Source organism: Phaenicophaeus curvirostris, chromosome 1, assembly GCF_032191515.1.
Source record: "Phaenicophaeus curvirostris isolate KB17595 chromosome 1, BPBGC_Pcur_1.0, whole genome shotgun sequence".
NCBI lineage: Eukaryota > Metazoa > Chordata > Aves > Cuculiformes > Cuculidae > Phaenicophaeus > Phaenicophaeus curvirostris.
Window position 1 is genome coordinate 63,043,750 of NC_091392.1, and position 23,292 is coordinate 63,067,041.

Consider the following 23,292-nt stretch of genomic DNA (forward strand, 5'->3'; position numbering starts at 1 on the left):
TGCAGCAATTGTTCCAAAAAGCAGGTATAGTATCCATGAATTATGAGCTAGCTGTGCACCTCGTATATACATCCAGACCGCACTTGGCCTACTCATATCCTACCACAGTATCTGTGAATGTCAGCACAGAGCCACTCACTGTTACTTGTCCAGGATGACCAGAGTCATAGAGCCTACAAAGACTTTGGAGGATTTACAGACTTAGAGGCTGCCCTCTGCTCAGGAACCTGTGTTTTGTACCTTGTATCACACAAATAAGAAAAATACCTTCTCAGTCCACTCAAGTATAGGTCCAGTCCTCGGTAAGAGGAGCATCCCAGAGATCTGTCTGCCGTCAGAAGGGCTCCAGATGAGCATCGCGTTATAGCATACAGCAACTAGCTTTCTTGAAGGACCTTGGTGTTAACTGGCAAGAAATGGGATGTAATTTTGATACCAGTGTCAGGAGAAGTGGTTTTAGCATGAGGTGCCTGCCCCTTGCATGCTTTGCCCAGCATCAGAGTTGTGGGTTCCTGCTGTGGCAGCTCTCAGCCACGGGAGGGAACCTGGCTCCAGCCATTCAGGCTGGACAAGGCTCTTCTCACAAGCCAGTATCCTTGGGACAGGGTCCAGCAGGACTTTCATGCTCATGAAATTGTTTCTGCCACACTGCTAGGTGCTTGCATGGCTGCTTCCTTCTCTGTGAGATTTTAGTCTCCAACAGAACCTTGGATGCTTGCAAAGCATCAGCAAGTAAAGCAACGCACAAATGTCTCTGCTCTTCCCTGTACTGTGGAAGATGGGTAAGGAGGTACACAGCATAGGGTGTCCAGGGCTGGGAAGGGCTGGAGTACCCCATGATTTGCCTGGAAGGAACACAGGTTTCCTCCACAACAGGGCTTCTGAAATAGTGTCCTTCAGTCTAGTGTTTACAATAAACAATTTGTTGGCCTTCTTTCAAGACCATGAGCACTGACATCTTGTACCCTTTTAAACAGCAATATTTACAGTGACCTATCATTTTTTCCACCAGGGATTTCTCTGTGGAAGATGTTGCCCAGGAGACACTGGGAGCTGTCAAAACTCTCTTGCTGCTCTGAGGTTAGCCTTTCCCTCTGCTGGCTGGCACTGCCTCTGCTTGCTGTGAAGACTGGGCTGTGTGCCGTTGGCTCAGTATGGAAGCAGAGAAAACCTAAGCAACTGACGTCACAGGGAAATCTCCCTCTAGCAAAGCACGTGGAGGCTAAATTCAAACAGGATGACGCTGCTGACAGCAGGAAGAAATGCCTGGCTCTACTCTGGAACAGGGGATGGCAAAACCACCAGGAACTTCGACTTTGGGTCTGACAAGTGACAGCAAGGACTTTCCTCCTCTCATTCCATACATTTTTCTAATGAGATTTATAATGTAATTAAAATAGACTTTGTCTTTTTTAAATAATGAAGTTATTAGTGACTTTGCTGTATCAATTTGTCGATTACCAGTAGTGCTGCCACAGAGGAGATGATCTCTGCAATGGAAGCAGTGTAAACCCTATCAGATTCCTTTGCTTAATGGAAAACATCATGTGTTGCTTCTGTCATGCACGTTTGCTGTTATAATAATTAACCTTCAGTAGTAGGCTTTTTCATACAGGCACAGGCTGAGTAGGATAGGACCTCATTTTCCATCTCCTTGAAACTCCCTGTCGACATCCTGGGGGCTCAGCACTTCAGGCCGAACCTGGCTCTGTGCTGCTCACACAGCATGCAGCTCTCATGCAGCACAGTGTCCACAGATGTATATACAGATCCCACCCTAGCAGGCAATTGGGGCTGTAACTTCAAGAAAGCGAGAGGCCAACACCTCCTTCAGAAGCAAGACAAATCTGCTAAGTGGTATTTTGGCACTCAAGAGCCACGGGTAGGAGAGCTGCTGACTCTTCACCATCAAGTTGTACCTTGCCTCTGTGTACACTATTTTTTTCCTGTGGTTGACATGGAGACAAGCCATCTTAATGCTGTGCCAGGCAAGAACCTGCCCATAGGAAGGCCTTTAGGCCCCTGCACAGTTGAAATACAGCCCCCAGGCTGCTTCCAGGCAAGGCAGCAGCTCCTGTTGAGTTCCTCAGGCTGCAATACGGCAGCTGCCTCCCACCACGCAGGAGTAATCTGCTGCTGTGTGAAACAGCTGCTCCTAAAAGCTAACTGGGAAAACAGTGGGCATCTGGGCCATGGAGCTGCAGGTCGGGGAACTGGGCTATATTTCAGGATGCGGAGATAGTAAATGAAGCATAGGAGAATGGGTGAATCCTGAGGAAAGAGCGAAAGAAGTAGAGAGGGGGAGAGAAGGAGGAGCAGAAGGCACAAGCAGAAAAGGAGGAAGTGAGCAGGAATCAGCTTAACCAAAAGACAACACAGGAACACGTGGAAATCCCAACAATGAGAGCACAGTATCAAAAGGAAACGATGTGAGCAACTAAATGAAACAAGAGGAAAGTCAATTAGAGCTGATCTTAAAAAACAACAGCAAAGAGGCTGGTATCTTCAACGCCTTAGTAACTTGCAGTTAAAATTCCTGGCTGGTATTTTCAGAAGTGCAATGGAGGGTAAGCCATCTGCTCCCTTAGCATGTTGACAGCAACCAGGCAACTACCTGACTTTTCTCAATGATATACTCCACAGAGATGCAAGTTATCTCAGAAAACCTGTTGACATGTGCTAGAAAACAAGAACAAAACATTCACTTAAACCTCTTGTCATGTTACTTTGTAATATGCGGTACAATCCAGAGGGAACAAAACTCAATCGGGTTATGTCTGCTAACCATGCTTAGATTTCCCTTGAGGTTGTTAACTACGCTGTCATGTAATGAGCTGACACAACCATGCCAGCCTGCATCCAATTCCTGCTCTTGATAGCCTCAACAGAGCAATTCTTGTGCTGGCAAGATAGAAAACCTCCCACCTTGCAACAAGGGACTGCACACTTACTTCTGGACCATGGTGGATGGAAAGCTGAGGGCATGTTCATCATCTGGCAACAGCCACTTACTGATAACCCTCGCACTGATTTTGTGGGTAGCCTTCAGCATATATTCAAGTTTTACGATATTTCCATGGATCCTTTTCTGCCTTCAGATATATTGACACAATGTGTGAGTGGACTTCTGTGGACGGACAGCCATGTTTGGAACACCAAATCCAGCTGGATGGCTTTCCACATATATTTTCAAAAAGAGAAAAGCAAGAGATTATTTATTATTGTTAACCTTTCGGTGTTTCACCCTGAATGGCTTGAACAATCCCAGGTTTGGCAAAGCTTGATATGGCCTGACATTTCTTGGGAAGAAATGAAAGTAGAATAAAACAATTGGTTCTGAAACAAATTAGAACTTTTGTTGGGTTTTTATTTCATTTGCCACAGTTTTGGATTCATGAGGCTCATGTGTTCAAACATGTCTTGGTATTTTTCAGTGCAGGCTGAACTTCCATAAATCAGGAAATTAAAACAATAGGATTTAGAAAAAGGAAAGAAAAAAGATATCCCACCAAACACCCCACATTTTGTAAACTTGAAGCATATACAAAAAGCATAAAGGCTGGAAAGACTGTAGGCCATTCCAAAGAAAAGAGGAGAGCAGAGGAATTCCATGCTGGTGTTCAGTTTGCAGAGAGTTTTCCTAAGTATCACCAACGCAATACAGCTCTAATTTAGACATTGGCAGAAATTTTCCAAAGCATGTAAAACTACAGCAAAAATTTTGCTTGAAATCTAGGGATTTTGTGCATCCCAGTGCCAGAGGCACTTCTGGATATTGTGTATCTGTTATAACTGACAGCAGCAGAACCCTGCTGTCTCTTTGAGGTGTTTGCAAGAAGTCAGGACCCTGCAGCTAGAGGGGGTGGCAGGGCAGGGGAGTCGAGACAGCATCCTGTCAGGACAGTGATGCTAACCAGAGTCTGAGTTCCCTGTTCTGTGTTAGACAGCCGCTCACTTGCTTCTCAAATTCTCTATTACCCTTCACAGCAGCAGTGATTTAGTTTTAGAAATGTGCTCTTTAAGGATTTTCACAAGGAGCCAGTGCATCCAATTTCTCTGTTTAGAGAGGTCTTCAGAGATTTCTGGAGGCTTCTTTGTCAGAAATGACTCACTTACAGTGTTCAACATGTTTCATTGAGCCACCGATACATAAAAAGGTGCAACAACTCTCTTGTCTTGTCTCTGCATTCTTGTAAACCTTAAAAAAAATCCTCTCTACTTTCTTGAGTGGCTGTTTAACTGGAAAAGTCTAGGCTTCACAAATCTTACTTATTTTTTTCAGTTTGCAAAGCTCTCAGTTCTTCCTACATAACAGTTTCACTATTGAAGGGCTTGCCTTACCTGCTCCTGAATATAATAGCTGCATGCGTACCAAATTGAGTGGAAAAAGGACCGTTTCTCAAGAGCTACACCCAGCACAGAATACAAGTTAGTCTATTTTCCCATTTTGTCTGTAATTTCGTAATGGCAGGTGAGGAAAAGAAGAAGGAAAAAAAAGAAGATTTTAAAGTGACAAAATGTCAATGGACTTTCAAGTAGATTGCAGATGAAGTTAACTAAATACATGAAAAATAGTGAAAAATTTTCTAGTGAAAAATAAGTCTGAATGTTACGATAATACTCTGTGGCTTCAATACCCCCAAGAACAAATTACGATGAGCTACTTCTTGGAAAAAGTACATTATTTCCTCATTTAATTCTCACTGTGGAAATCCTATTGGCATCTAACAGCCATAGTGCTGTCTCAGTGGTAATATCCCCTTGTCAGTGATCTTAGAGAGGCCTTTCGTGGCCTGTCTCTGTTCAACACGAATATTTGCTTATCAGCAAAGCCAGACCCAGATCAACTGGAGCTGGCAATACAGAGGCAAAGAAATCCTGTGCTAATCCTTGAATACTAGAGAGCCATCTCCATCTGAAAGGCAGCTGAGCTGGCAAACTGTCTCCATTTCTTATTTCCCTGGAGTATTGTGGTCGTTCCCACCTCCAGCAATAGCGTCACTAATGCTTCCAGGAAGACTAATACTTGCACACGTGCCAAAGTGGCTTCTCACATTTATATTAAAGAAAATCAGGAGACAGCAGTACAAACTGGAGAATTTGTAGAGATAAATGCTCTGCATATTAAGCAGATGAAATTCTAGGAAGGAAGCAAGCAGGGCTCTGAAGCCCTTGCCGTTTTCCTTCCCAATTTTAGATCTAATGCAGTTCATGTTGTGTGCTTGTGAGACATGCTCTGTTTCCTGCAGCAACCATACAAGTCCTGATTTCATGGTGACAAGAGTGAAAGGGGCACCAGGCACATCATTAATACAGCAGGGATTTCCTTCAGCTGAGAGACATGTTGTTTTGAAGAGTGCTGGTCTGAATAAAATCAAGTAGCTGGATGTATTTAATATGTAGGGCCTGTCAATATGCATTAGAGCTCATCCAGATAAAAGATGCCTAAGGGACTGACAGCTCACAAGTTCTCAGAGGAAAATGTTGCAGCCTGCCTAGTATTAATGGGGCTCCTGATTTGATTATGATCACATACTCTTCCTCATTCCTATGTAATTTTTTTTTCTAATGTATTTTAGTTCTGTCACAACAGACTGGTTATTTAAAATCCAGGTAAGCAGAATATTTTGTTACTATTGAGCTAGCTAGATATCTTGGAGGGAAAAAGTGTGCTATTGATCAGGAAAGGGAAGAAACAATTACCTAAGAAGTCATAATATACACCGAATAGATAATTAATAAGTAATAATTAACATTATTAATTATTAATTATCAAAGATTATTAATTATTGATTATTAATTAACAATAAGAAGCTTTTTCTGTTTGGAGCAAAAATTATATTACTTTTAATATGTTTATTAGAAAAGGAAAAGGTTTCATATATCCAAATAACTTCTCTTCAAACAACTCTGCAGTTCTTGCATCAATGCATCTAAGTAATGTTAAGATACCATAAAAATTCAATTTCTTTCCCAAATGTTTTGTGATTTTGGGATTTAAGAAGTCACCCTTCAAACATCTTAGGTCTTCTAAAGCATCTCTTTTATGAGCATATTTCACCTAATTTTTGCTTTCATTTGCATCCACCGCTTTTCTTCCCCTTGCACCTTTTCAGATACCACCATATCCCAGTTTCCCAGATTTCTCCCACATGGCAGAAAACCCCTTATAATACTTGAGATGTACCTGACCTGATGATAACAACAGATACCTGGATAAATAAAACTTGCAATTTGCCTTTGTATGGCAAGTTCCTTATTTGCTTTCTAGCCATGTATGACCATGTCATTTAGCAGCATTTAATATAGAGAGAAGAATAAGCTGGGAATTTGAGCACATTTACTGATTTATTTCGATGATGGAAGAGAAATGTTTTACTCTGTTCTGGGGAACATTTCTGACACAACTGTAAGACAGATTGATACCAAATTCTTTCATGTTAGGGAAATGGTTGGACTCGATGATCTTAAAGGTCTTTCCCAACCTAAATAATTCTATGATTCTATGATCCTCATCTGGAGGACTGTAGAGGCCCAGCTAGCTATGTCTATCTCAAGTCCTGTGATGACCAATTCAAATTGCGCTGAGCATTTCAAGGAAATATTTTTCTTCACTTTTTTGCATGATTACTTTTGATCACATGGGGACACATGAACAGTTGTGTGGGTTTGTGTAATACATCCCTTTTTCTCACACCGTGTACCCACACACTTCTCACCTCAGCAAGGACGACAATCCGCTCCCCCAGAGCTGGACTGAGCACCTAGTCTTTGCACCATCACCAGTGCCTGTTTATCAGCTGCAGCCTCACAAACGTCCATGAGATTCTGCTCTAGCATGGTTGCAGGTTGGACCTGCAAGCCAAATATATTTGTGGCGCCATCAGGAGCTTGTGCAGGACAGTCTGTGGGCAAGTGTTTTGTTTTCTTAGTAAAGCATCTTAAATGCCATTTAAGAAGTCATGTAGGTGCCACATGAATATTGTGTTGACAAAAACATGTATCACCAGAGGTACACTGCCATAATCAGAAAATGTATTTTAGAAATCTAATGATAAATTCTTTCACTAACTTATTTCACTAACCATCCTTTATCAAGCTCTCTTCTCTCCTGGTTCCTGTCTGTGTGTCTATCTAGCTTTAGCATTCATGCTGGACTGTGTAGGAACCCTCCATAGTTGGCTCCAAATGCCAGAAGGTATGTTTAGGTAAAATGCATCAGACAACATAATATGAGGAGGAATTTGAGCCACATGCATTGCCATGAGCTCTTGTTGGGTACATGCACAAATGCAGCATGACTAACTTGTTACAGAGAGCATGAGCACTGCAGCAAGGAGAACAGAAATAGGGACATTCTACAGATCTTGGACAGGTTATCTGAGAACCTCACTGGGGCATATGTGTCCTGACTAGCAGGACAGGTAGGCAGTCACTATATAATTAAATGAAGATATGGCTAACAATAGAAGCAGTATCACTAAGTATTCCTGTTCCTCCTTAGGACAATCTGTATTTAATCAGAACGAAGTGGTGCAGTCCCATGTGACTGAAGCTTACTGACTTTATTCACCCAAGGGTATTGAAGGAGCTGGCGGATGTGCTGGCCAAACCCCTTTCCATCATCTTCCAACAGTCCTGGAAGACTGGGGAAGTTCTACTGGACTGGAGGCTGGCTGATGTTGTGCCCATCTACAAGAAGGGTCGCAGGGAGGATCCAGGGAACTACAGGCCTGTCAGTCTGACCTCAGTGCCAGGGAAAGTCATGGAACAGGTGATCTTGAGTGCTGTCATGAAGCACATGCAAGAGAACCAGGTGATCAGGCCCAGTCAACACGGGTTCACAAAAGGCAGGTCTTGCCAAACTAACCTGATCACCTTCTATGACAAAGTGACTCGGCTGCTGGATGAGGGAAAGGCTGTGGATGTATCTTCCTGGACTTCAGTAAAGCCTTTGACACAGTTTCTCACAGCATTCTGCCTGGCCTGGACAGGCGCACACTCTCTCAGTGCTGGGTCCAGCCCTGTCCAATGTCTTTATCAAAGACCTGGATGAAGGCATTGAGTGCACCCTTAGCAAGTCTGCGGATGACACTAAGCTGGGTGGAAGTGTCGATCTGCTGGAGGGTAGGGAGGCTCTGCAAAGGGATCTGAACAGGCTGGACCGCTGGGCAGAGTCCAATGGCATGAGGTTTAACAAGGCCAAATGCTGGGTCCTGCACTTGGGGCACAACAACCCTATGCAGTGATACAGACTAGGAGAAGTCTGTCTAGAAAGCTGCCTGGAGGAGAGGGACCTGGGGGTGTTGGTTGACAGCCGACTGAATATGAGCCAGCAGTGTGCCCAGGTGGCCAAGAAGGCCAATGGCATCTTGGCTTGTATCAGAAACGGCGTGACCAGCAGGTCCAGGGAGGTTATTCTCCCTCTGTACTCGGCACTGGTGAGACCGCTCCTTGAATACTGTGTTCAGTTCTGGGCCCCTCACCACAAGAAAGATGTTGAGGCTCTGGAGAGAGTCCAGAGAAGAGCAACAAAGCTGGTGAGGGGAGAACAGGCCTTTTGGGGAGCAGCTGAGAGAGCTGGGGTTGTTTAGCCTGTAGAAGAGGAGGCTGAGGGGAGACCTCACTGCTCTCTACAACTACCTGAAAGGAGGTTGTAGAGAGGAGGGTGCTGGCCTCTTCTCCCAAGTGACAGGGGACAGGACAAGAGGGAATGGCCTCAAGCTCTGCCAGGGGCGATTTAGGCTGGACATTAGGAAAAAAATTTTCACAGAAAGGGTCATTGGGAACTGGAACAGGCTGCCCAGGGAGGTGGTTGAGTCACCTTCCCTGGAGGTGTTTAAGGCACGGGTGGATGAGGTGCTGAGGGGCATGGTTTAGTATTTGATAGGAATGGTTGGAATCTATGATCTGGTGGGTATCTTCCAACCTGGTGATTCTATGATTCTATGATTCTATGATTCTATGATTCTATGATTCTATGATTCTATGACCAAAGCCACTTTTACTGTGGATGTGTATTTACAGAAAAAATGTGTCCAAAAGTAGACTGTGAAATCAGCTGATCAGTTAAAACCAAACTCAACAGAGCTCTGAGTATGGCTAGACAGCTGCCTGGCCCTGCTGGCTTTATTTTTGTGTGTCGCCCAGACCCAGTGCCTGAACCCTCAAGTTCATAAAGCCCAGCAAGTATAAAAGTTTGTGTATTTAAATCAGTCACCCCGTAACTGCGTGGCTTTGTCATCCCTGCCCAGTCACAGAACTGAGTGAAACAAAACCAACCCCAAACAAACCCTAGGGCACGTCTCCGTAGCTCTAGATTTCAAAGGCTGGCATGGATGGCAGGGTGTTAACTACAGCAGGCTGAGGAAGTGAGGAAGTATGTTGATTCCCTGCAGCTTTGCACAGACTTGCAGACTCAGGGATCTTGGCTTCCCTCTGTTAAGAAAACCAGCCAAATACAGCCAGCGTTTACACTTGCATATTCAGTGTTTTCCATAGGCTTAAGCTGAAGTGCAGAGCCGATCTTCCTACATGTTGTAGTATGGTAGGCAGTGCATTAAAAAACACAAAAAGTTATTCTCTATTTCAAGAGTGCACACAAAAGGAAACAAATCTTATGGTTTCTGTGGATAGAAAGAGCAGTTTTTTTCTCTGTGTATATTTTTTTAATGGAGTTTTTTACTTTGAGCAAGTCATTTAGTCGTTTTGTACCTTAGCATGCCTGATTGTGTAATGATATTTAAGTTAAATAAAGTATGGAAAGGCTAAATTGGGTCAAGTTTGAGAGAGACTGAGATGCATGGTGATATAAATACAGATTGCAGAGGTCTTCTATAATGTTCGAAGTAAGTATAGCAGCTATTTAAAATTACATTTGCCTGAAAACTGTATTACTTTTTAACATGGAAGAATATGTAGAGTTTTCAGCCCAAATCAGATCTGCCAAGGCCACTGGAGTCCAGTTTTAGAGCTGATCACCACAAAAACTATTGTGGCTACCCAGATAATGTTAATTGTGTAATTAAGTAGTGCATGGATGACCTTTTTTAAATAAGTCAGGTTAAATACAAGGATCTCTGTCCCCTTTCCTACTTAGTCCAACGTAAATATGGTATCTAAACATCACCCAGTGAGTGATGGGGTTATGAAAATCTGATATCATCACTCAACTCCACAGAAATAGTGGATTATCTTCATATTTTGGTGACAGATCCTGCACGTCCACCTGTATTTTCCTAAGAGCTGCAGGAAGAACTTTGGTTAAATCACTTCATATTGAAATCTATACATAAAACCAGGGTAAGACAAGGTCATATTGTGAGAACTAGTAATAATGTACCCTGCACAAATACATTGAAGTCTTTCACTATTATCTGTTTAATCATTTTCTCTCTTCTTGCTTCACTTCCCCATTATTAGTATCTCATTCCTGAAAGAGGAAAATTGCTTTGGATCTCTTCAATTACTACTAAAACATGGCAAAGCACTTCTAAAAAATCAGAGATTTGAACACGACAATCATTAAGCTTGGCCTCCCACATAGTGCCGCTTGTGTATTTTCTCCCAGCAACTCCTGCTGTAAATTTATAATTTCTGATTGAAAATCTAACTCCAGGTCTCATTTGTAAATACTGATCGGTGAGGTCTAAACCAAACCTGTATCTAAGCCTTTGCCGCTGCAGCAAAAGCAAGGCAGCTGCTCCCTGAATGCCTGAGCAAAGAAAAGAGCATTTTGTCTGGCTGTGATGATCTCCCAAGTTCAGCAGGGGCTGTGTGACCATATGATACTTCAATGCAAAGACACATGCTTAAGCACCCCAGAAGACCTCAGATGTTCATGCTGTAAAGCATCAATTGTCTCCTGGGCAGCTACGTCTTGAGCAGCAGCTGCTGCCAGCGCATCATCTGCAAGGCTAGTCAGTGCCTGGCAGCAAACCCTACCTGAACCCTTTTTTCAGTTTGTGCTACCCTGAAGGTTGAACAAGAAACATTGCCAAGCAATGTAGGAACGGCAGCTGGTTTGTCAGCTTTGGCCCTGCCCTCCCTCTCTCTGTTTGTCACCGAGTCTCATGGCAGAACCCATCCCCTGAGGTTGCTGCCAGCCACAGTCCACCAAGATTTCTTTGCTAGCAAGCAGCAGTAAGGCTGCAGACTTCGATCAGACTGCTAGGTCTTTGCTAGCACATCTGTGCAGTCACAGCACCTACCCGGTGCTCCTTGATACTAATGAAACCTTCTGGCTAGTGAAACTGTGGTGGAAAACCTATTTAGTAACTAAGTATTACCACCTAGTAAGTATAGCAACTGCTCTGTGTTAGCAAAGAAAGGTGAGTTTTGCCAAGAGGAAGCACAGAACATGCTGTTAGCTAAAATGGACACCTTGGCTGTATTTTGGGCTTCAGAAGTGCTCTTTGGAGGCTCACAAAGGTTTATTGCTGATGATTATTCCACCTCCCTGTGCTGTTTTTTCTTAGCTTTCTTCCCAGTACATGGTATAGCGCTGTGTTTTGGATTTAGACTGAACCTGGTGTTGAAAACATTGATGTTTTAGTTGTCGCTAAGGAGTCAAGGACTTCTCAGCCTCCCATGTTGGCATGCCAGCAAGAAAGGAAGGGGGGTGCACAAGAAGCTGGGAGGGAACACAATCAGGACAGCTGACCCCCAACTGACCAAAGGGATATTCCATACCATATGACATCATGCTCAGCATATAAAGTTGAGGAAAGAAGAAGGAAGGGAAGGATGTTTAGAGTTACAGTGTTTGTCTTCCTCAAGTAACCATTATGCATGATGGAGCCCTGCTTTCCGGGAGGGCATTAAACACTACCTACCAATGGGAAGTAGTAAATGAATTCCATGTTTTGCTTTGCCTGTGTGCATGGCTTTTGCTTTATCTATTTAAAATGCTTTTATCTCAATCTATGACTTTTCTCACATTCACCCTTCTGATTCTCTCTTTAATCTCACTGGGGAGGGGAGTGAGCGAGCAGCTGTTTGGTGCTTAGTTGCCAGCTGGGGTTAAACCCTACCAGCTGCTGGCTCTGACCATTCACGAGACAGGCATATGCTGTGCTTTCTTTAAAAAATCAGAATTTTTCTTACCTGCCCATAGCCATTGACGCTCTACGCTAAGTGTAAAAACACGTGCTTAGGAGGTTAGACAAATAAATATTATATTCATTCTTCACCACCTACTTTGCTCTGGGAAAATACACAGGTCTTACAGCGTCATGTGGAAGCAGCTAGCTGTTGCTTCTATTAGTCCAAGTTGTGGGAGGCTCTGGTGAAAGTTGCAGTTGTAAATGCCTCACTGAGAACTAAACCTTGTTGGTGTCCTCTCTGGTTTCAAGACAGATGACAGCTACATCAGAACTACCTCAGGGTCCTCAGCACATCACAATCATCTAATTACCAGATGGAAAGAAAGGCAGACTGATGGGGCAGAGCTGAAGATGTAGGTTCTTCTGAACAGCAGCACTCATGTCTTTTCAGGTTTCACTGTATGGGAGGAACTACAGGGCAGGGAGTTAATACAGACCTGGGCTAAGAATGATCTGGTTGAAAATTTTTATATTTGTAAGAGTAGGTTGAAAACCAGACTGCTCACTTCAAAGAAATTTCACCATTTCAAAGTATTTTTTGCTCCAAAATAGCACAACAAAAATTCTAAAATTTCTTGCAACATGTAAAACTTGTATCAAATACCCCATTCCTTCGTAGGCTTTTTTACCAAACAAATCTTTTAAAAAAGGCATTTCCAGAGCCAATCTCACAGCTGATGAGCTCTTGGCTTTTAGTGGAGAAATGCTGCATTAAATGTTTCTGGCTGACTACTTCTAACAGCAGGGTTGAAGGAGCATTATGAGGTTTGGATATCACAAGTTAATGGTATGTTACTGTTATTATTTATTCCAGGCAACCAAAGCTGGCCATAAATCTTTTCTGTCCAAAAGATGAAATGCCACAGCAATGCAGAAGTTCATGTTTTATATTTTCCTCTGATTATTGCATTACTTTTACTGGAAGATTTACCAAAGTCCAATATTGGGTGCAAGTTAGCAGAACAGAGTGTACACAAAAGATTACAATGCTAATTGTTTAAGTGGTAAATATCTCAGAAAGCAGAGACTCAGTTCTATCCCTTCCACTTCAAACAAAATTCTCATCAACTTCAATGGGATTATCACTGACATTAAAAAAAGTTTGGGGTCTGGATCTGATCCCTCTGTCTGCAGTAGAAGGCAGATGATCTTGCATGGCTGGCTTGACTTTTGTGATAGATGCCAGTTAGAGCCTTCAGAATATCTGTGACTGCCCCAGGTAACAAAGGGCACTGCCCTGCTCTTTCTGTAGATTGCTCCTAGGGAGGGCACAATAGTTACACTGTCTGACTGTAGGGCTCATCAAAAGAGGTGGCCTTTCAAGACAGAGGCACGACATGTAAGCCAGAGGCCCATGAACTGTGACCAGGAGTTGGAGACATCAAAGAACCTCCCTGGGAAAAGCCTCCCTGCACGTTAATACAGACTGTCAGCTCTACCTCTTGACAAGCGCCATCCTCTCCTGTGCCGCGCATTTCTTTGGAGCTGACCCATTAAATGGCCTCAAGAAACTCTCTTACATGTAACTACCCCTGTGGGGAGCACAGGGGGAAGCCCTGACTGAAAGGCTCTGTTGAATTATTAAGGCTGCCCAAAGCAAACCAAGGTAACCTTCATGTTAATTCCTGACAGCCTCTTTCAGTTTTATTATAAAACAGCACCCCCCTGCTTCGCCTACTCCTCTCTCCTGTTAACAGAAACTTCACAAGGCTGCTGAAGTAAGAAAGCCTGCCTGCAAGACTAACTAAATACACACAGGTCTATTTTAGATAGACACATCAAGCTAAATACAGCAGCCTTCAGCTGCTGGCAGGACTGTAGCACTTCATCCAACTTCTCTCTCTCCAAAGCGCGTTAATGCACTAGCAAGCAGAAAGGAAATACAGGCACTAAGTCTCATCTCTAAGCAGCAACCCAAAAACTTCAGGGCCAAAAAAAGAAAAAAGTACTCCCTAACTTGTCACATTATTCACTTTCCCCACCCACATGTTGTACCCACAGTTTCAGGCAGCTGAAACTGTGCACAGTGTATCAAAGGTGTGTGCAGTGACTCAGGAACAGGAACACTCAGTCCATCATCTCTGAGACCATGTAATCATTCTTCATCTTTTTTTTTTTTTTTGCTATAAACAACTGAGCTGTGCTGCATGAGAAAACTCCCGATTTTCTTGACTTTCTTCTCTGAAGGAGGATCTATATTTTCTAGCAACTTCCTCTGGAGTTTATCAGCTTATTCTGCAGAGTTAGGCAAAAGAGTTTCAGCAGCCAAGAATTCAATGTATTACAGGGCTGTTCAGCCTTAATCTAAACCCAGCAAGTTACAGATTTAAGTGGGGGAGGAAGATGACAGCATAACGGATATGTTCATTGTATTATACAAAAGAAGAAAACCATAAAGGGCCAAGATACCCTATATTAAAAATAAAACATTTTATCTAAAAAAGAGTGTTACTATATTTTAAATAACATATTTTAAAGGACTGAATCATCTTGGAGCTGAATGTTCTGCTGCTATTGGTTTTGCTTTTTTAATGGTTTATGTAAACATGCCTGTGTTTGTTTATGAAGGTAATTTAGTGCCGGTGAAAATTTACCAGTCCTTCTAGATTAAAAGTATTTTGCATTTGACTATATAAGAGGTATGGTGTAAACACTTCTGGCTGGTTTTTTTCCACCAGGCTTGGAAGTACTGAGTCCCAGTGGAGTGAGATTTTCTCCATTCACTTGGAATGGAATGATGCATCAGTTAACCTCTTATTCTGCTCCAAATAATGTGAATGGTTTTAGCTATCACTTTTACCAAAAAATGGCTTATTAGTATCTTTTCTTAAACAGACCTGTGCTTTTAAAGGGCTAGAACCTTCAAGTTAAAAAGTATTTCCTTCTGTGTTTGTGCAATTGCCAACTAAATGTAAAATCAAATAGTAAATTAAAATGTAGGGCTTGATTTAACACACAGTCTACACTCGAGGGAGCTGAACAAACAGCCGTTTGGTTTGACCGTGAAGACCTGGCTGAAGACACTGATTGTCACCTTTTAAAATGAGTTGATACGTGTGTGTTTACTCCTGTGTATGAGAAGAAATAAGGAAGCCAATGCTTTTCCATACTTCTAAGTTGAAGTATACAGGGAATAAGTGCTGGATTTAGTATGTGATAAGAGCAGGAAACAAATTGGTCAAACCCCACAATGTCTGGCAAAAATGAAATTTTCTTCTTTGAAAAAAAGGCACACCCCTCCCCAACTTTGCATGGCTCTTCACCTGTCCCTCCAGTACTTCTGTTTTCCTTCCTTTAACAGGAACTTATTTTTCCAACCCATAGGGAGATAAGCTTCTTCAGGCTGGAAGAACAGCATGGTGACTGTCTGTCTTGTTCATATCCCAGTCTGATAGTTTACAGCAAAATTTGATGTGCTTTTAAAAACAACAGCAGTTATTCTCTCAGAAGTGATTTGAAGACAATACTCCCAGTTTTAGGAAGCCTGGAAAAAGTGTCTTTTCTACCCCATCCAATCTACGTTTTTACACCCCCATCTCTAGCCTCTCCCAAGACAAGCCACCACAGGCTATGCTGGGAAGTTGATCTTTTCTTGCCCCTTCATGTCACTCTGGTGGCAATGAAGAATTCAGCCCTTTGCAATGGAACACTGTCACTAGGACAAAAGATCGTTTCCACATTACAGCTTTCTGAAGGCCACATTACAGCTTTCTCCTCTTTTTTCAAGGCCATCTCATTATTTTTTTTCCCTTTATGAGCAGGGTCGAAATTACAACCATGTGCCTTGGGTCCCCTTTCCTATGGCCAGTATAATCTGCTTATTGCAACAAAGTCATACTGCACTCTTGCTTTACTGTTTGATCTGTCCAGACAGAGTAGCTTTATTTTCCATTAAACAGACAATTGATGAGTGCCTGTAACCTGACAGCCAGGCATCATTAGTTCTGCATAATCACTTAATTTTCCTAGATAACCATATTATAAATATATATATGAGTCTACAACACTGAACCAGTAACAGATACACTACAATTGCTAATCGAACGTCTGCTGTTTGTCAGCATTCAAGAAAAAATCCTTGACATTTTCTAATCTCTAGCTGAGACAGAAGAATACCGTGACAAACTGGGAAGGATAGGAAGAAGTGCAAAATTATCCAGTGTGGAGAGGGAGCATGGCTTCCCAATGCTTAAACAGAAAGGAAACAATTTTATCCCACAAATAACAAGCATATCTAGAAACTGGAATGTTTCCATCTGGTCTTACTGAGTCTGTTTGAAAAAATATGATCCAGGGCTTTATAGACCTGGGGGGGTTCCAAGCCAGCTGAAAACACAGAGAAGAGAAATACTGGAGTGAGCAAAGGAGAGGGAAACGGGAGGCAGTGGCATGGTTTGAAAGAAAATGCTCTTACAACAGCTCTGAAAATGCCCTGGGTGTTTTGTTTGACATTTTGAGATAGCAGTTTCACCTACCAATGGATTATCAGATCAAGTTGCTGCACATTTATCCTCTATTAATTGTATCTGGGCCAGGGCACTCTCTGTTATCTGGGAATTCTGTGCTTATTTGCTTATTATTAAAGCACCAGGAAAAGGGATTTTTAGACTAAAAACTTAAAAAAGGATAAAACATCCTAGAGTGTTTACTGCAAAACATGACATTCTGGAGAATTTCCAGACTGATTAAAAAGTGATTCTACACCCCAACAGACAGAGTGGCATCCTCTGAGGGGCGAATGCCACAAGAAAATACACCAGTCACTGCGCAGTAAGAACCAGACTCATTCTTCTCACTTTTTCTTTTTTTTTTTAAGGAAGGATGATTGGATTTCTTTTTTTTTTTTTTTTTCTGGAAAGTGCAGTGTAAATGACAAACACAGGGAATTTTTGGAAGGTGCACTGAGATTTACAAGGTAGAAACCAGCCTGAATTAACTGCTAAGAATAAAGCAACAACTTTTATTACGGAGGACCTGCGGAAGTAAAAGGCATTTTGTTTCACTCCTTCAGGGTAGAATTTGCAATAGTACAAATTCCGTAAGTGCAATTGCTCACAGATTACATGCCCCTGCCCTCCCCACCCCCAAACAAACAAACAAACAAAAGATAGAGTACCCTTTCTGGGGGAGGATAGATGATGTGGAGGAAAGATAACTGTAGTTAGTTTGTTGTAATTAGTGTTAACACCAGTAAGTAGCACAACTTTTGCATCCCCTCATGCCCCACACTACTACATGACCTCCTAACATCCACCCAGGACAATGATATCATTGCATGAACTAATCATCTGGGCAATTAATGGCAAAAGCGACCTCAGGTTTCCAGCACAGTCTCTGGCACCAGTGAATTGGTGATGATGTAAGCTTCCCTGGGAATATGCTGGCATTTTGCCCATTTCAGAGCCTCCCTGTTGACTCTGAGGGCAGAAGCAAACAATGTAGTCACCCAGCCGGCAATAAATGCTGCGAGCAAACGCCAGGCTATCACTGCCACAGCATCAGAGGGACACTCCTCCTGCCAAACCCCCCATGTGTCTCTCTCAAGGAAGATGCACATCCTAAGACAAGCAAGTGCAGAAAGGCTTCCTCTGATGTGCAAAGAGATGGACTCTCCATGTGTGTCCAGTATCTACCTCTTTTTTAGTAAGGAGAGCCTCCTGCTCTGCACCTGGAAGCTCTGCATCCTTTTGGAGCATGTGAATGAGCAAGTTATTTAATAATTGCTTTTTTGTTGGGGCAGAGGTAAGGGAAGAAAAGCCAACTTTACTGAGGAGTTTATTTTCATGCAGACAGGCTTTATTTGTTTTGGTTTACTTTATTTGTCAGCTCACTCAGTTGCTGTGAGTACTTTGAAAGTTGGAGTCAAGCTCAACTATGACCATGCTTTTTCTAACTTAGAGGTGCTGAAGGATGGCAAAGGCATGGGAAATCAAGAGACAAAAAACTGCTAGTCAATGTTGAATGCCCCTTACTTAGACCTATTTTTCAGTCAGCTATTCAAGGTGAGAAGAGGAGAGCATGTCTTTGCCCTGTGGGAATCTGCAGCACATTCCCTTTGGGCTTTCCATCATCAAATACAACTATCTTCTGTAAGGGGGAGCCTTTTTGTAACTGCGCCAAGTCATTGCCAAGTGCACAAGCTGTGAGACAGAGGGGTTCAGACTCAGCTCACTGCCCCCAGCAGCACATCGCAGAGATTTCAGGAGTGCAGAGTGTAGATGTCAATAGGGAGACACCCTGTAACGTGAATATCAGTCATGTTTGTATTTTCCCATCTTCAGGCCATGTAAGAAAAGCACAGAAAAGAAAGGAGTTTGGGTAGGGGAAAGTTAACCCCTTATGTAAGCAAATTGCTGTCAGGGAGTAGGCAGAGCTTTGGGCAAACAGCTTTGCTTCATCAAGACAAACCATTTTGTTGCATCTCCCTGGGGGCTTTCTATCTTACTTCTTTTTTTCAGAGGGAGCAAGCACAAAAAGCATAACTCCCTCAGCACTCATCATAAGAGTTTGTTTCCATCTGAGATGAGATATCCACAGGTGAGCAATATCTTTGTCTCAACAACGCCTTCCTCCGGATCCTGGCTTGAAACGAATGAGGTAATGAAAACATATGAGAAGCAGCTAAACCTGTTAATGCCTTACAGCAAGCTACTCTGGTTAGTGACTGGGCTAAGATTCCCCAGCTTGGGACAGCCTTGTCTTAAAGGTTTACAAAGATCTATGTAAGCTGCAGAAGTGCAATTATAGCATCATCACTGCAAACAGATTCCATGCCTACATGGCATAATGCCACTCATCACATTTGTAATTCAGCTTCCCCCACCTGCCCTGTCTGTTTAGCAGTCGTTTGTTATCAGAGCAAAGGCAGTGAAACAAAGGGAAGAGCAGAGGCTAATTTGCTTGACGTCCTCCTGCTCTTCCAGATAACATCAGTTGTGTGGATTCTAACCTGGTCCTCAGAGATACTCTCCCTTTCCTCCTGTGATTAAAAGGGAGATAGAAAACCTGCAGAAACAACTTAATAGGTTGCCACTTTAGCAGCAGGCAAACAGGAGGGTTTGATGATCAGTTCTTCTAACCAGTCAGATAACCTAATTACAGTCTTTGCTTTCCAGGTGTAGCTGCCTCAGCAAATAGGATTAATCCACTTTCCTATTCACTTTCACTCTCCAGGTTAGAGCATCTGATTACACAGACTGCTTGCAATTCACCTCCATTTGCCATGCCTAATGCTCCTATCTTACCTCCTCTTTCTCATTTTCACGTCTCACTGCAGATCCGATACATACACAGACAGATGCACATGCACTTGTTCTTTTTTATTTGCAAACAGCTCACTAAGAGCTCCGACATTTCCATTTTCAATCAAACCAGAAAGCACTACTGTTTTTACCATGTTGTCCATGAGGTTATTTCTCCCTTTTGACTATTCCCATCACATTCATAATGCCCAGGTTTCATATGTTGGGGCTCTATCCACATAAAACACAAGCACCTCGTATAGACATGCACAATGAAAACGCAGTGTTATAAAACCCTGCAGCACATATAAAGACAAAGGCACACACCACATGCATTGATCAAGTGCCACCACACACATTCCTATTCCCTCTAAACCCTGCAGGAAAACGTTGCCTGCAAACTGCTTTCCTATAAACAAAACCACCACTTCAGCACAAGGTCAATATGTGATTCTGGCAAATATCATTCCGATTCGCTTTCTTACCTTTCTTTAGTCTGCTAATCCTGGGGGGCCTGGACTGATTCGCTTTCCCTCCTGCACACCAACTGCCAGTCCCTCCTGCTTCACATTCACAGCACACTAGCAGGATTCACCGTCATCCCATTCTACTGGATCCTTATCGCCCTATTGGCCAAAGCCAGACAGTAAATTCAATTAGGCTCCTCCTTATAACTATGTTATCAGAGGAACAGGATGAATAATTTAGGAAAACAACAAGGGTTTGCAGGCTCTGGTGTCACAGACGTCACCCCCACTGGCAGACTTTTATCAAAGAGAGGCAGGTAAAGAAACCAGATCTCTCACTCTCCTGAAAAGGAGACCTTAAATTGCCCACTTGTATTTCTCATTCAATCCTTCTTCTCCTCCTCCTCCCAATGGTATTCCCTTTTCATTGTTGTACATCTATCTGCAGCCCACAACACATTATTTCCTTGGTGAATGGTCATTACCATTTCAGTGGATGCAAAGATTTCTGTCCAGGCAAAGCGATACTGCAACACATCAAATATTTTGCCTCTTTCCTGAGTGAGGAAAGAATAAAACTGTTCTGCAGAAGGGAGTGACAAGACAAGCAGATCACAAGGAAATGGGAGTCTGCCTTGTATTGTGATATCTTCTGTTCAGCAAGTACACTGTTATTCCATCAGTTCAGACACCCAAGGGATGCAAGTACATGGTTCCTGAAAGAGAATGACTCATACACACACCACTAGGGGACTGTAATTTCATGTCTGCTGTGGGAGCTTGAATCCCCACATCAAAACCCACACCAAAGTGGCAGTTTGCCCCCAGACCAAATAACTAAGCTGTACTGTTTTACTTTTCTTTTCTGACCAGAACTTGTAGTGACAACTAATTGCACCTGTATATCCCAAGAAGTAGTATCCCCAAACCAAACATAGCTATTTTTCCTCAGATGATGCTTTGTAGGAAGAGCTATGGAGCACTGCAGCTTCCCTGAACAGGGTGACCACTAAGTCAAGCCTTAGACCACCTCATTTGCCCGAACACTTTTTTTGTTACGGGACCAATGCTAGAAGTGGAGGATCTCAGTAGGACAAACCCTCCCAAGCAGCCAGCAAGGCTTTTTTAATGACCATTCACAACAAGACTGAAAGCTATTGCTAATCCATGTTCACATGTGCGGTATTTACAAACAACTATAGCATTCCACTCTAACTGAAAAATAAATAGGCAGGATGAAGAAGCCATTCTTCTTCCCTAATAGGAGCCTGCATCCCTTAGAGTTCAAGAACATCTCTTTCACTCTGCTTCCTCTGTGCTAATATTTACTTAGCAGAGTCTATATACTTACTATCATAATAACGCTGAGGTTCAAATTTGCACTAAAGCCCAAACTCCTTCAAGCAACTCCTACACCGCCTTTCAGTTTGGCTTATCTCCCAGGACTGGCTGGCTCGCTAGCCCTTGGCTCTGCCTCTAGAGGCAGTAGGGGTATGATGTTGAAGTGAAGCTCAAGTACCGGCAGAGAGATAAAGACAGACCACCAGTGAGAGACCAGCAGTTTTCCTAAAGGCAATGTCTTTCTTTTGGCACCCTTCATGGCAGGAAGCTGAGATAACCCACAGCTATTGCCACCTTCTAAACTGCTGGGCTGTCTACCTCTGCCAGAGCCCTGGGGCAGGATGGAGAGCCATGCTGCCTTCCCCAGGAGAATTAGGCACAGGAATGGCATATGCTTTTGCCTTTCCCACCAAGTTCAAGGTGAGCTAAAGAGAGAAAAAGGAAGAGTCTCAGCTAAGTTTTTGTCTTTTTCTGTTATGGGTTTCTCTGCCACAAAAAGGGAAAAAACCGTGCTTTCGAAGAATGGCAGCTGCTCTTTTCCTCTTTCTCTTTCCCTTGCTTTTAAGAGGTTTTGTGTTAAAAGAAACCTTGAATTATGCACTTAGTGATAGCTTCAAAGCAATTAAATTAAGCCATGTGGCAAGTTGCCCAATGTCACTACTAAAACTCAGAATGTTTTAGCATCATTTATTAAAGAGTTTTTACATGATGCTTACTTAAATCACAAAAAGAGAGCAAATTAGGCTGTTGCCATGACAACTAGAGAACCTGCTCAAAATTCAGGAGATGCTGGTGGGGGGGAGCTCTTCAATGTTGAGCTCTGCATCATGAATATGGCCCTTGGTTATCAAATCCCTTTCAAGTTAATTCCTAGCATCAAAGCCTCCCTGACAAAGGGTTTAATGTCTGAGAGCAAAGCTGTGGATAAAGAAGGCACAAACCAGTTCTCCCAGCGCAGTTGTGAATTTACTTCTGGTGAGAGGTGCTCAGCTGAGAGGTCCACAGAGGAATCACAGAAGTGGCAGCAGTACATAAACACATGAGGCAAGGTGGGAGAAGTGGCAGGAGGCTTCATGGCAGAGCGCTGAATCAAAAGGCAGATCGTGTAGATGTGGAGGGGGAGAAGGAAGCAGGGTCCAATGTGAAATCCCTGTGGCAGCTGGGAAAAGCTAAGCAAACTCTTCCCCCAACCACAAGAAAAAGACAAAAAGCAGGATCAATGATGTCAGAAGAAGATGACAGGCTGAGCAAATGGAAGACAGCCTTCTAGAGTTCTTTTGTAGGAAGTAAATCCTTGGTAGGACTGCTAAATATTTTCCATTAAAGCTGATTATCTGTGTAATTTTTTCCCCAATTGAACATTTTTTCAATTGCAAACCTTCTAAAAAACCCCACTATTTTAGTAGAAAATGTTCAGTGAAGTCTTTTTTGTTCTCAATTGCAATAGCTGAGGTATTTTTTGATGAAAACAAATAATATTTCTTTTGAAATTTTTCAGAAAGCTTTGTACCATACATGGAAGATCTCTCCTTCCTCATAATTATTTTTTATCAGACAATTTATTTCTGTTGGAATCTTTGGTGTTCTCCTTTGAAATGATGCCTCACTATGCATAAGCCCCTTCCGGAGAGTAGGAGCAATAAGTGGGAGCACAATCAAAATTAGAGAAAATTAAACACACAGGGAAATGGAATAAAATCCCTCTCCCTCTTCCCTCTTCATTCCCAGATGAGAAGAACTGTGATTAGACATGAAAACAAGAAGCAACTGAGAAATTTAGGGGGACATATACGATTGTAGTGTTGTGAGTGTTATATTCCAAATAGGATACTTGCCAAGGCAAAAACATACATATTACACAGATCTAAAAGTTCAAGAAATTATGAAAAAAACACTGATAACAAGTATATATTTTCAAGATATAAATACGCCCTTATCTGATGTTCTGTTCACCCTTTGAGTTCCAAGACTGATTGTTAGTCTGCCTTATCTGCGACGTCATGGCAATATTTCAGTACCTTGAGTTGAGGGGGTTGATCTTCTGATGTGGTCCTCTTCCTTGTGCCTGGGTGCTGCTTTTATAGGTTGCTAATAATTTCCAGCCTCTGATTGGTTGAAAATTAGTACAAAACATGCCTT

General features: G+C 42.6%; 1 protein-coding gene across 1 annotated transcript in view; it reads right to left on the reverse strand.

The window, feature by feature from the left end:
* Positions 1–19,949, reverse strand: part of SYN3 (synapsin III) — a 202,575-nt gene extending 182,626 nt beyond the window's left edge. Inside the window, exon 1 of the mRNA XM_069860280.1 lies at positions 19,831–19,949. The gene's annotated coding sequence lies outside the window, so the exon portion shown is untranslated. The remainder of the gene's footprint in view (positions 1–19,830) is intronic.
* Between the last annotated feature and the right edge of the window lie 3,343 nt (positions 19,950–23,292).